Source organism: Saccopteryx leptura, chromosome 2 (assembly GCF_036850995.1).
Source record: "Saccopteryx leptura isolate mSacLep1 chromosome 2, mSacLep1_pri_phased_curated, whole genome shotgun sequence".
NCBI lineage: Eukaryota > Metazoa > Chordata > Mammalia > Chiroptera > Emballonuridae > Saccopteryx > Saccopteryx leptura.
In genome coordinates this window covers 240,777,340-240,789,928 of record NC_089504.1, presented here as the reverse complement: position 1 = coordinate 240,789,928, position 12,589 = coordinate 240,777,340, and the positions used below count along the sequence as shown (strand labels likewise).

At 36.8% G+C, this 12,589-nt stretch overlaps 1 protein-coding gene and 1 non-coding gene across 3 annotated transcripts in view; one reads left to right on the top strand and one right to left on the bottom strand.

Moving 5' to 3' along the window:
* Positions 1-12,589, bottom strand: part of MED13L (mediator complex subunit 13L) — a 277,236-nt gene that overhangs the window by 249,757 nt on the left and 14,890 nt on the right. The gene's annotated exons all lie outside the window — the stretch shown is intronic.
* On the top strand, positions 2,909-2,984 carry TRNAA-GGC (transfer RNA alanine (anticodon GGC)). Its single transcript has one exon. It is a non-coding gene; the product is annotated as a tRNA-Ala (tRNA).

Here is a 12,589-nt window from a genome sequence, read left to right as displayed (position 1 = left end):
CACAGACAGGCCACTTATTTTGGTGAGTAAAGTTTTACTAGTACACAACTATGCCCATTTATTTACATATTATCTTTGCCTGCTTCCATGCTACAACCAGAATTGAGTAGATGCACCTAAGGCTCAGGACCCCCAGCCTGAAACAATTACTCCTTGGTTCTACAAGAAAGTCTTCTAATTCTGAACTAAGATGATAAACACGGGCAAATACAACACTTAAAATATAAATCAAAAGCACCAGAATGGTCTTCTCACCATAAACTAGGAAAATACACAAAAAATATAAAACTGTTTTCAGACATTAGACAACAGGAAGCACAGAGCTAGGGTCTCTGATGCAGCTGAATTTTGTGAAAACAGATCACTACTAGAGCGGAGAGAGTTTACGCAGAAGAAGACCTCCACAGATCAACGGGTTCTTTTTGAGACTGTACTAAGTTGCATATTCAAGCAAAATTCAACGAAGCCAGGCAAAAATGGCTAGAGAGTTATTGTTCTAACAGCTCACACAATGCTGAGAGACGAGTCTAGTTCTAAAGAATCAGAGTGAAAAACACTGTTAAACACCTTGGGCACTAAACAGAGACCATAGAAGAAGAGTCATGCCTCAAAAGAAGAAAATTAGGCCTAGTATTAAGACCGCTCTAACCCACCCTAATAATTAAACCTCAAAAATAAAAAAAAATAATATTAATATCATCATCTACAAGTAAATTAACTGCCAGCCAAACCAAAATTCAATTCTTTCAAGGAAAGAAATAATATCCAGACTTCCAACAATATAATATTCACAATGTCCAGTATTCAATAAAAGAATACCAGACATTCAAAGAAGTAGTAAAAGAAGGCCCATGGCCAGAAGAAAAATCATTGAGAAAAACCCAGAAATGACTATGAGAATTAAAAATCACTTTAAAACAGCTATTGTAAGTATGGTCAAGTGTGTAACTGAAAACACAAACTTAACAAGAACAGAAATGAATTAAAAAACAAAACAAAATATAAAACTAAAAATATGTAGTTAGGGTCCCAGAATGTAAAAAAAAGGGATGAAGGGAAAACAAAAAAGAGTATAAAACATGTTTTCTTATTTCTTACATTTCTTTAAAAGCTAACTGACTACAGCAAAAGTAGTCAAGTATTGTGAAATGTTTACCAGAATTAGGAGAAAAATATGTAATAATCATACCACAAAGGCCAGAAGGAAAAAACAAAAGGTATACTGCTCTGAGATTTTTACACTGTAAATGGAGAAATGTAATACTATTTGGAGGTAAACTGTGATGAATTAAAGATTCATATTATAAACCCTTGACCAGTCCTTAAAAAGTAATATAAAGACATCTAATAAGCCAATTTGAACATAATGTTCAATCATAAAAAAAAATACTTCAATAATCCAAAAACAAACAGGAAAAAAAAGGGAATAAAATATAGATGAGACAGATAAGGGAAAAGGGTAGACTTAAATCCAATCATATCAATATAATTATACTAAATAGAAATAGTCTATTATAACTAAAAGACATCAATTCTCAGAATGGATATAATTTTAAAAGGCCCAACAATATCTTCCCACAAAAAATGCACTTTAAATATAAAGAAAAGTTAGGTTAAAGACAAAATGATTTGGTATAAATAAAAATGTCAATTCTTCAAGATGACATAAATCCCAAATGTGTAGGCACCTAATAACAAAGCTTCAAAATATATGAAGCAAAAACTGATATATCTAAAAGGAGAAATTGACAAACCCCAAATTATAATTGGAGATTTCAACAGGCCTCCTCTCAGCAACTGATAGAACAAGTAGACAGAAAATCAATAAGGATATAGAAAACATGAACACTATCAACCAACATAACCAAACTGACATTTATAAAACATTACACTCAACAACAGAACACACATTTTTTTTCAAATGCACATGAAACATTCACCAAGAGAAACAATATGCTGGGCCATAAAACAATATCAACATAGTTTTAAAATTTGGAATTTCTGGCCCTGGCCGGTTGACTCAGCAGAAGAGCATCAGCCAGGTGTGTGAATGTCACAGGTTCAATTCCCAGTCAGTTCACACAGGAAAAGCGACCATCTGCTTCTCCAACTCTCCACTTCTCCCTTCTCTTCCTATCTCTCTCTGCCTCCAGCAACCATGGCTCCATTGGAGCAAGTTGGCCCCAGGCACTGAGGATGGCTCCATGGCCTTACCTCAGGTGCTAAAATAGCTCAACTGCAGAGCAGTGGCCCCAAATGGGCAGAGCATCACCCCACCCCATATGGCAGTGGTCCCCAACCCCCAAGCCGCGGACCAGTACTGGTCCGTGGGCCATTTGGTACTGGTCCGCAGAGAAAGAATAAATAACTTACGTTATTTCCGTTTTATTTATATTTAAGTCTGAATGATGTTTTATTTTTAAAAAATGACCAGATTCCCTCTGTTACAGCCGTCTAAGACTCATTCTTGACGCTTGTCTCGGTCACGTGATACATTTATCCAGCCCACCCTAAAGGCTGATCCATGAAAATATTTTGACATTAAACCGGTCCGTGGCCCAAAAACGGTTGGGGACCACTGCCATATGGGGCTTGCCAGGGGGATCCTAGTCAGGGCACATGTGAGAGTCTCTTTCTCTCTGCCTCCCTGCTTCTCACTTAAGAAAAATAAAAAAATAAAATAATAATTTGAAATTTCTGAAGAACATAAAATTTGAAATTAACAAAATATTGAGAACATCCCCACACACAAAAAAAATCTGGAAATTAAATACTTCTAAATAACTTAGAAGTTATTAGGATACATTAGGAATAACTTAGTAGGACACCCCCCCAAAAAAATTATAAGGCAAACTAAAAAAATATTTTGAATTGACTGTTTATGAAATATAAAATATAAGAAAGGTAGGCCCTGGCCAGTTGGCTCAGTGGTAGAGCGTCTGCCTGGCATGCAGAAGTCCCGGGTTCGATTCCCGGCCAGGGCACACAGGAGAAGCGCCCATCTGCTTCTCCACCCCTCCCCCTCTCCTTCCTCTCTGTCTCTCTCTCTTCCCCTCCCGCAGCCGAGGCTCCACTGGAGCAAAGATGGCCCGGGCGCTGGGAATGGCTCCTCGGCCTCTGCCCCAGGCGCTAGAGTGGCTCTGGTCGCAACAGAGCAACGCCCCAGAGGGGCAGAGCATCACCCCCTGGTGGGCAGAGTGTGGCCCCCTGGTGGGCGTGCCAGATGGATCCCGGTCGGGCGCATGCGGGAGTCTGTCTGACTGTCTCTTCCCGTTTCCCGCTTCAGAAAAATACAGAAAAAAAAATTTTAAGAAAGGTAAATGTTGCTCTAAGAATCTTCTTTCAGGAGCTAAAAAAGTGTAAATTAAGCCAAATGTAAAATTAAGTCAAATAAATATTAAGAACATAGAAGTAATAAATGAAATATAAAAGACTAACAAAAGAAAAAACCAACAAAATGAAAGTCTGGTTATTTTTGAAGATCAATAAAATTGACAAAGTTCTCACTAGGTTAATCAAGAGAGAAAGAAAACAAATAGGCAATATAAGGAACAATATGATGAGGGACTACATCACATCCTAAAGACACTGAAAAGATAATGGAATTATTATAAACAATTTTATGTCAATAATTATAACTACTTAGACTAATGGACAAATTCTATGAGTTACCAAACACACACACACACAAAATAGGAAGAAATCTAATAGCTCTGTACCTATTAAAGAAATGGAATTCATAATGTAAAATCTTCCCACAAACAATTCTCCAAGGCAAGATGGCTTCACTGGAAAATTCTATCAAACACCTAAAAAATAAATACTACCAGTTCTACTCGCAAACTTTTTCAGAAAGCAGAAGAGGGACTACATCCCAAATCATTTTAGGAAACCAATAATACTAAGACAAGACAAAGACATTAATAAAAAAGTAATCTACATGCCAGTATTCTTCATGACATAGATATAAAAGTCAGTAACAAAATATTAGCAAATCAAATCTAACATGGAGTTTATCTTGGGAACTGAAACTTAGTTGAATTAGTTCAAAAGTCTATTAATTTGAATCAAAAATCCCATCAATGCAATTACCCATATTAACAAAACAAAACCTATGATCATTTCAATAGATGCAGAAAAGATATTTAACAAAATTCAATACCTCTTCATGGTAAAAAACTAAGCAAACTAGGAATTAAAGGTAAATTCCTAAACCTGATTAAGGGAATGTTCAAAAACCTACAGCTAACACAACTATTAATGAAGGAAGATTGAACACTGCCAAATCTTGAACAAAGTGAGTTTGGTTACACTGTGGCCTTGGTTGCTAAACAGAAGAAAGAAAGAATATCTGTGGGAAATTACTCATGGGTAATTTAGGAATTTTTTAAATGATCACACTGTATCATTTATAAACAAAAAAGGATTAAAAAAATTCAATAGGTAAAGAATTGAAGAACATTAAAAATTTGTTTACATATGTAAAAAGAAATAGGGAACAAAGTGGATGTACACTCTTACCGTTTCTATTAAACTTTGTACTATAGGTCCTAACTCGTGCAGTAAAGCAAGAAAAAGAAATAAAAAGCATACAGATTGGAAAGGAAGCTATAACACCATCTTTATTTGCAGACATCATCATGTATACTTATAAAAATAAAATGACTGTACAGAAAAGCTACCAAAACTAGTAGCTGAGTTTAGAAATGTTGTAGTATATAAGAGAAATATACAAAGCTTAATTGTATTTCTAAATCAACTGCAAAATAATATTTACAAACAATGCCACTTATAACAGCATTGAAAAATATAAACTACTAAGGAAAAATTAAATAATATATGTTCCAAAATTGTATTCCAAAAACTACGGTACATACAATGTTGAGAGAAACTAAACATCTAAAGCAGGGGTCCCCAAACTTTTTACACAGGGGGCCAGTTCACTGTCCCTCAGACCGTTGGAGGGCCGGACTATAAAAAAAAAAACTATTAACAAATCCCTATGCACACTGCACATATCTTATTTTAAAGTAAAAAAACAAAACGGGAACAAATACAATATTTAAAATAAAGAACAAGTAAATTTAAATCAACAAACTGACCAGTATTTCAATGGGAACTATGCTTCTCTCACTGACCACTAATGAAAGAGGTGCCCCTTCTGGAAGTGCGGCGGGGGTCTGATAACGCATGCGACCCGCAGGCCATAGTTTGGGGACCCCTGATCTAAAGAAATAGAAGCTAGACCATATTCATAGACTAGAAGACCTAAAATTGTTATATTGTCAATTCTGCCCAATGGGATCTACTGATTCAACAAAATCACAACAAATTCCGCCAGGATTTAAAAAATTGGCAGGTTAATTCTAAAATGTATATTGAAATGCAAAGTATCTAGAAGAGCCAAAAACAATTCTAAAAAAGAACGGGAACTGGAGAATTTACCCTGATTTTACGAGATACTATAAAATTTCAGTAGTCATAATGGCATGGTATTGGCATAAGTGACATATATCAAATAAACAGAATTACAGACCCCAGAAATAAATCCATGTATACCCAGAGACATCAATACATTCAACTGATTTTTGACCATGATATCAAAATAATTCAATGAGAAAAGCATAGTCTTTTCAACAAATGATCCTGGAACTAGATACCCACATGCAGAAAAAATTTCAACCCTCACTTCACACCATAAAAAATAAAAAAATTAAATTAAATTATATTTTAAAATAAAATAAAATAAAAATGGATCACTTAATCACAGGCCAAAATCCAGTAAGTACCATAATAAAACTTCTGGAAGAAATAAGAGAAAATTGGCTCTGGCTGATTGGTTCAGTGGTAGAGCATCAGCCTGGTATGTGGATGTTCTGGATTCGATTTCCAGTCAGAGCATGGAGGAGAAGCAACCATCTGCTTCTCTACCCCTCCACCTCTCACTTTTCTATCTCTCTCTTTCTCCCCCTCTCCCTCCTGCAGCCATGGCTCAATTGGAGCAAGTTGGCCCTGGGTGCTGAGGATGGCTCCTTGGCCTCTGTACCAGGCACTAAGAGCAGCTCAGTTGCTGAGCCACAGAACAATGCCCCAAATGGGCAGAGCATCACACCCTAGTGGGCTTGCCGGGTAAATTGTTTCAGGAACTTGTGGGACTTCACTACCTTAGAATAGCAATTAGAACTCATATGTAGCTGGTGGGAAGAAAATGGTACAACCATTTTTTTAAAGTTTAGTAGTGTTTTCTAAAGTGAAACCTCAGTTTCCCACATGATTCAGCAAGTGCATTCCTATATTTACAGAAATGAAAACAAATGCCCCACATAAAAACCAGTACATCAAAAGTTCATAATCATAAAAAATGGATAAGCAAATTGAAGTATATCAATACAAAAAACTACTACTTAGCAATAAAAAGGAATGACCCACTTAAACAACAATATGAAGCCAGATAAAGATGACTGTAGACTATATAATTCCAGTTATAAAAAGTTATAGAAAAGGTAAAATGAATCTATTATAACAGCATGGTTATTTGGAGTTGTGGCAGTTTCACAAATACATACATTTGTCAAGACTCATGAAACTGTACTTATTTCCCTAAAATAGGTACATTTTATTGTATGCAAATTGTACCTCAAAGATAATAAAAACTTTATATATTAATGGAAGAATCCATGTTAAAAAAATCTCTCAAAGAAAAAATAAAATCTGTGTGTGTGTGTGTGTGTGTGTGTGTGTGTGTGTGAGAGTTTCTGAAGTGAGAAGCAGGGAGGAAGAGAGAAAAACTCCTGCATGCACCCAACTGGGATCCACCTGGGATGCCCACCAGGGGGCGATGCTCTGCCCATCTGAGCTGTTGCTTCATTGCAACCAGAGCCATTCTAGCACCTGAGGTGAGACCATGGAGCCATCCTCAGCGCCACCAAATTTGCTCCAATGGAGCGTTAGCTGCGGGAGGGGAAGAGAGAGAAAGGAGAAGGGGAAGGGTGGAGAAGCAGATGGGCGCTTCTCCTGTGTGCCCTGGCCCAGAATCAAACCCGGGACTTCCACACACCAGGTCAATACTCTACTGCTGAGCCAACCAGCCAGGGCCAAAAAAATCTATTTTTAATACAGCCAAAGTATCATTTTGCCCATCTCCAAGGTAACTGAATCTCTTACAAAATATATAATATTTTCAAATTTTTATTTTCATACCTAATAACACCGAAATGCTGGTTAATAATTTACATTTCCTAACCTTAACTAAAAGAAAATACTTGTGCTGGACACTGAACTATTTAATGAAGTTCATTGGTGACATCAGCATGACTTCTTATCCAATGCAATTAACAGAGCATAAGAAGAAATTTATATTCTTTTCTCTGCATAGCAGACACTATTAGTTGTTCAGTCAAACATAAATGGCTCCTTCCTACACAGAAACTTATACTCTACACTGCTGGGGATAACAATATGCCCACTTAGCTACATTGCCCAGCCTCCCTGAGGTTAAGCACGGCCATATGTGTTGTAAGCAATTTCCTGGAAATTTCCTTTAAAAAGAGGGGTGTGGCTCCTATAGTTCCTCTTCCTTCCTATGTAGAATGCCACCATGACAACTAGGGTTTGAATGGACAATGTGTTACTTATCATAAACTAAAGATGATGGAGAACAAGAGCCAGCGAACTGGGTCCCTTGATGACTGAGAAGTAACTAAACCAGTTCTGAAATGCCTCCCTCCAAGCTGCTTGTATATAAAATATAAATTTGTTTTGTTTAAGCTATATGTCTATTTTTAATAAGCATATGATGTTATCATAATAAATCATTTTATAAAAGCATTTCAGCAACTGGCTTTTTATTTTTAAAAACAAGAAGACTGAATGAGGTGATGAATTTTTTTTTAACTCTGCAGTTACAGTTACTCAGGTTTTTACCTTGCCCCAGTCACTGTTCAAAAAAAATAAATTACCCTAGCTTTTCATTTCCAAACGATTCTTCAATTTGGAATAAAACAGTCTAAGAAAGAAAAAAGATCGACTTGCCTATCTGTGAGAAGAAATTTTAAGCTGCATTATTGCTCCATTAATTTCTGATGAAACTTTAAAAAAAATGTAAACTGTATTATCACTCTATTAATCTCCAGCAAATCTATATGCTCCAGTGATTTCTACCTTCATGCTTACGCTAAATTATAAGGGTCTACACTGTTAATTTTTAAAAGGCTCATGAAAAAAAGAGACCAAAGTTTGGAATAGCTATGGGGAGCTTCACAGAAGCCCCAAGCTAGACAGATGAAAGAAGAGCATACAATACAATGCACTGGTTAAGTGTTCAGGCTCTGAAGTCAGTGACTCAGTTCCATCACTTGCCGGCTATGTGAACTTGTACAAGGTACTTAAATGTCTTCAGTCTTCTTACCTAAAAAATGGGAACAGAACCTTTATGGAAAAATACACATAGCTGTAAAGCAATGAAGTAATTCCAGGCATTCAGTAAGCACTCTTAGAAAAACCAGAAGGTCTGGCCTTGGCCGGGTAGGTAGAACATCACCCGGCATGTGGAAGTCCTGGGTTCCATTCCCAGTCAGGGCAAACAGGAGAAGTACCCACCTGCTTTTCCACCCTTCCCCTCCTTCCTCTCTGTCTCTCTCTTCCCCTCCTGCAGTCAAGGCTCCATTGGAGCAAAGCTGGCCTGGGCGCTGAGGATGGCTCCTTGGCCTCCGCCTCAGGAGCAAGAGTGGCTCCAGTTGCAATGAAGCAACGGCCCAGATGGGCAGAGCATCGCCCCCTAGTGGGTATGCTGGGTGGATTCTGGTTGGGCACATGTGGGAAGTCTCTGCCTCTCAGCTTTTCACTTCAGAAAAATACAAAAAAATAAAAAAGAAATAGGTCTGAGGTGAAACTGAGCATATGGAACATGCAAAAGTCTGACTTGTAATAAAGATTTCTATCAGTGAGTGGCTGGAAATTTTGAATAGAAAAAGTAAACAAAAGACTTATTAGAGATTAAATATTTTGGGGGAAAAAAGGAAACTCACTGTATATGTATACCCATATGTATGAAAAGGTGCTCATAACCTCATTATAAATTCAAAAAAACTACAAATTAAAATACTGAGGGGCTTTTTTTTTTTTGCTCAGAGTGGAATTAAAATGAATCAATTTCACTACAGTCGAGCCTAGAAGAAATGTCCATTTATGTATTGCCCATAGAAATGTAAGCTGACAACATTTTAAAGAATTTATGGCTAGAACTATCAAAATTTGATGTATAATTATACCATTACAGAAAAAATTAATCTTAATGTTTGTCACAGTTGATAGTTAAATAAACAATAGTCCATTCCACCATATTAAACAGAATTCAACTGTTAAAAAATAATAATAAAGAAAAAGGTATAGCCCTGGCCGGATAGCTTGGTTGGTTAGAGCAGTGGTTTCCAACCCCCAGGCCGCGGACCAGTACCAGTCCGTGGGCCATTTGGTACTGGTCCACAGAGAAAGAATAAATAACTTACATTATTTCTGTTTTATTTATATTTAAGTCTGAACGATGTTTTATTTTTTTAAAATGATCAGATTCCCTCTGTTACATCCATCTAAGACTCACTCTTGATGCTTGTCTCGGTCATGTGATACATTTATCCGTCCCACCCTAAAGGCCAGTCCGTGAAAATATCTTCTGACATTAAACTAGTCTGTGGCCCAAAAAAGGTTGGGGACCACTGGGTTAGAGCATCACCCCGAAGCAGAGAGAGTGCCGGTTCTATCCCTGGTCAGGGCACATACAGGAACAAAGCCATGTTCCTATCTCTTTTTCTTTCTCTTTCTCTTTCTCGTTCTCTCTCTCTCTCTCTCATTCTCTTCTCTAAAATGACTAAATTTAAAATAATTTTTAAATAAAAACTGAATTGCGACTGCACATTGTTGGAACATTAATATGTAACCAAAAAAGCAAGGTGCAAAAGAATATATGTTCCATTTAAAAAGTTCATAAACAAAAAACTATATATATATATATATATATATATATATACACACACACACACACACACACACACAAATATACACAAATACACTAAACACTCATGATTAAAACTTTTTTAACAGGGAATAAAAAACACACAATTCTGAATAACAGTTACCTCTGAAGGGAGAAGAAAGAATGGAAAGGGAAGGGTACCATAGGACTTCATAAAAGAGAAAATATTCTTTTTCTTACTCTGGGCATTAGGTATATGAGCACTCATTATACTGTGATTCTTTCTACCTATGTATGATTTATACATGTTATTTTTATCTACTCCATATCTAATAAAAACAATTTTGAAACTGTGTATGTATATAAGCAAACATATACACAAAAGCAAGGAAAAAAACCCCAAGAATGATAAAGATTAAACTACTGGCAGTTAACTCCCCCTAGGGAAAGGACCTTTCATCCTTCAATATTGATTAAATTTGAAAATAATTACATTTTATTAAATTTATAAAAAATTAGACTTTTCTCTTAAAATTATACTTTTGAAAATTGCAACCACATGGAAAATGTGTGTACGGCTAAATAAAGAACCATGTTTACATTGTGATTACATCTATGTACAATAAACAAGCACGTTAACAAGAATAGAAAAGTTGGGATAAATCTAGTCCAATGGAGTTTGGATTGTGGGTAATTTTTTTATAGTTTTAATTTCTTGGAAGTTTCATTTCTTAGAAATATTTTGTATTTCATTAGCACTACCTCACTTGGAGAGAAATTAAAGAAAAATGACAACTGCAAGAAAGCCAACTCTCTACCTTCAGGGTAGCCAAGTGAAAAATCTACCCACATGGGAAGGCTGAATGAATTACAGCCAATTGACAATAGATAATACATGCTGTGCCAGTAAGTGCACTCAAAACAACTGGAGAGGATCCCCCAACACACCAAGGAGATTATATCAAAAGGTTCTGAAGTGCACATGTACATTTTAGCACTTAACTGAGAATTGGCAATGCCAAGAAAAAGTGCAAGGAAGGCTCCAGCGCACAGGGAGCCCAGGAATGTGCTGGAAAGAGGAGGGGTATGGAAGAGTAGGCAGAAAGGGATGGCAGGGAAACTTCTCCTAATACTGTATGTGAGAGAAAATATGGCATGGCATAGCAATTACACTCTCAATACCTATAAAAATATTGTATAATTGGAAAGCTAAGTGTTGAGGGAACAAAGAATAGAAGGACAGAAATGAAAATTTAAAGGAATCCAAAATCAAAATGAGAAACAGGGACCAAGACATGTTTTGCAGTCTTTACGTCTTTACAAGTGTCCTTTCTATTCTATCCACTATGCCAATTCCTAAAAATGGCAATTTCCACAAAGGTAAGAAGAAAAACAAGAGTAAAAATCTATTTCATCCTCCTATCAAAAATATCACCAATATGAATATAAACCAAACCTTTAAAAACAGAAAAAACTAAATGAAAACATCCCAAAACAGACTTGTAAAGAAAAAAATGTACTCTTTCTGAGTTAACTAGTATTAAAAGCAGAGGCCTAACCTGACCTGTGGGGGCGCAGATAAAGCATTGACCCGGAATGCTGAGGTTCCCGGTTCAAATCCCTGGCCTTGCAGGGTCAAAGCACCTACAGGAAGCAACTATTACAAGTAGATGCTTCCTGCTTCTCTCTCCCTCTTTCTCTCTTTCTCTCCCTCTCTCTCTCCCTCCCCCTCTCTCTCGCTCCCCTTCCTTCCAAAAATCAAAAAATAAAATCTAAAAAAAAAAAAAGCAGATGCTCTATGTAACAAAGGCTGATGGGAAGAGCCAGTTGCTGTTACAGAGCCTCCCCCATTTTCTTTCTTCATATCAGGGTTTCTTCATGTCCATTTCTAATAATTAAAATTTCATGAGCTCCTCCCCTGTCAAAATATTCTGATTCCCATCATGCACACCACCAGTATTGCTGTCTTTCTTCCCCACCTTTTTTCTCCACTCCTCCATTCTCTTACAAATCATTCTCTCAACTTAGGAGACAAATCTTATTCTCACTGCCTCATGTATTTTCTGAAAACAGGCAAGTTCCAAGTGTTAATGTTTGATTGTACTTCCTTTTTACTATGCCCTGTCTTGTCTGCCCCTAGCTCCCATAAATGTTTAATTTTTTTAAATAATTATTTATTTATTTATTCATTTTAGAGAGGAGAGGGAGAGACAGAGAGAGAGAGAGAGAGAGAGGAGAGACAGAGAGAGAGAAGGGGGGGGAGGAGCTGGAAGCATCAACTCCCATATGTGCCTTGACCAGGCAAGCCCAAGGTTTCAAACCAGCGACCTCAGCATTTCCAGGTCGACGCTTTATGCACTGCGCCACCACAGGTCAGGCCAATGTTTAATTTTAAAACTGAGTTCTGTAGGGCTTTACCAGCAAGAACCCAGGCTCAGTGAATACTTTCATATATACACTCCCATGATCAAAGCATAAGTCTTCTGCTAACAACTGTGCTGTCAATTGTTCTCATTTTGCATATGCAACAATGTAAATAACAAAATCAAAAACATCTGTTTGGCATTTGATTCCTCTATGATATATATAATTGGTCACCAAGTCCTGCTAGTTCTACCT